We start from the raw sequence: 2996 nt of genomic DNA, 5'->3' as shown, positions 1-2996 counted from the left end.
AGTTGGAAATTGCATTTAATTTAAGTTAGTTAATGCATATATTTAAAAAAAAATTGTATAATTAATATGTAATACTTATATTTAAATATTCTTTTAACATTCATATGTTACTCATCATATGCAAGAGAATGTTATTATTTATAGATTTTGTTCATATTTTTTTGTCTTATATTGTGAAAAAATTTAATGGTTTATTTTTAAATTACTTAAAAAAAATAAATAAAAGTGAAATTGACTGTGTTGCATCACTGGGCCCTCCCATGGATATAAAATAACAAAAAATCCAGCATGTATCCATTGGCACTTTATTACCAGCACAGCGCAATATGGACTTGCCTTTGGCACCTGCAGTTCAGTTACACATTGGTTTCTACACCGCAGCAGTGCATTCACCACACAATGAAAATACAGATTGTAATGAAAATTCAATATCATCGAATGGACTATTCGTTTAGACTTAGAATAGTTTGTTTTTGGTTTTATTTCGCATAAATTTAGAAACGTGATTAAAAATATTCTAAAAAATACAGGTGTGCACTATTTAAGTTTGAGAAAAAGTGGTTTAATATTTAAAAAATATAAATGACAGTTATATACATTTAAAACTGTACATAAATTAAATTTTGTATTTAATTAAAGCACAGATAGAGTAAATAATAAATAATTAAAAAATAATTCTTTTAATCATTTTGAGAATGGTCGAAATGAAAAGGCAGTCAAACTTGCGAAGAAGGGTGCAGCGGCTTAGCTTATAAGCCCACCCCTTATAAATCTAAATAAAATTCTGAATACTGGCATCAATTTTCGTACTTTGATTGGCCGTTATATAAACTTATTGTTGTGGAACGTAAATTTAGTAAATATTTTCAAAATTTTCTTGTAAATAAAAAATACTGTTAGCTATCAAATAAAATTTATTTCTGCACAACTTATAAATAGTTATTTTAAAATATGTACTATTATTATGTTAGGGGTCCTAGACATCTATTGTGTCCTGTTCATAAATTTATAGTGTTTCCCCAAAGTTCAAAGTTATTGCGCCTACATTACAAAGTTTAATTCATCCGGTATCACATGCCGACCTAGCTTCTTTCGTTTCTCATTGCCAATCAAACACTCAGTATGTGTTTTGAGGTCTCTCTTTCCTACAAAACTTACTTAAAACTTCCATTAGAGTATGTTCACAGTTTAATAAGGTAAAAGTTGAACGGCGCTGAGACTGCAAATAGTGTCCGGCACTGATGCACAAGCAGACCAATAAGATCCCAATTCATTAGACATTATCCCAATTCAAGTCTAGGAAAGATAGACTTAAAGATACTGTCTTTCATTGAAGAAATCGGACTTGAAGAAACACTCTAATAAGACTAAGGGGCACAACAGATCTTCTAGGTCGCAATGCCCTACCCCTTTTCAAATAATAATAATAAGGTAAAAGTTTAACCTACAGTGCTCTGTCAAAGTTTCTCTAATGATACTTCAATTATTTTTGCTTATTATTTTTGTTTATATCTATAATGTCGTATTATCAACATGCTAGGAATTATTCAAAATTTTTTTTTAATTAGTTTTTAGTCTATGAGTTTCTGTTTTCATATACATATAAATAATTAATTAGAGTATTATATCTATTAACTATATTTGCAATAATCCATTTTTACAATAAAAATCATTACAGATTTTTTTTGGAAGTATGACATAAACCAACAATTTCAAATTCATTCTTTTTATTCATTTAGATAAATTTTTCTAATGTTAGCATAAACGAACAATTGATTTTTGTTAAATTATTTAACTTTTACAATTTATATTTAAACAAAATAGGTAAATATTCTATTGTTTTTTACTCACTTTTGTTTATGTTTGGAAGTTTGTTTTATTATACCAGACAGGCTAAAACAGCAAAATACGCATACCACATACATATACCAAGGAAATAAAAGGTTCATTATTTTTCTTTCATTATTTTATTTATTTTAATAATTTATTAGCCCTTTTATGTACCAAACAATGCCGAAGCATGTTCCACATAAACGCACTTAACCTTTTTGCCTGCCTCTTTAAATATTCAAATTTCGTTTTTATCATTTATTATTTAAGTTTTCAACTGCCCTTTAAGTGATTTTAGACCATAAATTTAAACCCCTAAAGAAATTCACTGGGATACGTGACGTATGAGTAACATAAATTGCACTACTAGAGTAGTAGTGCCAAGTGTGGCAACTCAAGCGAGGGTTTCGTTGAGGCCGTAAGTGAAGTTAAACTATTTTTGAAAAATTGGCTACACTGGAATTTTCTAACTGCAGATTTATTACATTCACAAAAAAATTCTTACTTTTTTCACTTCACTTTCATAAATAGTTAAAAAAATGTATCTTTATTGACATTTTGTTCGCAGAGAATTGCTGACAATTATTCCACTTCGAAGAAAAAAAAGCAAAACAGGAAAAAATTACATAAAACCGATTTAGTTAGAATTGGTAAAAACTTTATATTTCAACAAAATTTTGCTATTAACTTAATAAATCATAAAAGCGATACATAAAAAGATATGATAACTCAAATGTACACAGAACGGCTTTTAAGGTCCTTCTCTGTTCTAATAACTAAATTATGTGTTGCCCACTATGTGTGTTTACCACGAACGTTGGGTTTTTAGGGAGCTAATGTAAGTGATATAAATTGTATTCAATTTGATTTAATTTTATTTTTTGTGTCAAAAACTTGATTTTTATTTTTATTATTGCCCATGTAATGCTAGTGAAATAATTAAATAACAATTTTATAAGCTTCAGAGGTATATCAAAGGTTTTTGCAATAATTTTATCACAAGTTATATATTAGGTTAGGTTGTAGCGACGATCTATAGGGATCCATTTATTTCTATTGGCCCATTCTGTTACCTTTTAAAGGAAAAACTCAGAGGTTAAAAACCACCTTTAACATTTGGCAAAACTCCAATTTGATAAATTCCATTTAATGGGATGTCTTGCTTT

Source organism: Teleopsis dalmanni, chromosome 2 (genome assembly GCF_002237135.1).
Source record: "Teleopsis dalmanni isolate 2A chromosome 2, ASM223713v2, whole genome shotgun sequence".
In the NCBI taxonomy this organism is placed as follows: domain Eukaryota; kingdom Metazoa; phylum Arthropoda; class Insecta; order Diptera; family Diopsidae; genus Teleopsis; species Teleopsis dalmanni.
Note: the sequence above shows the minus strand (reverse complement) of the source record.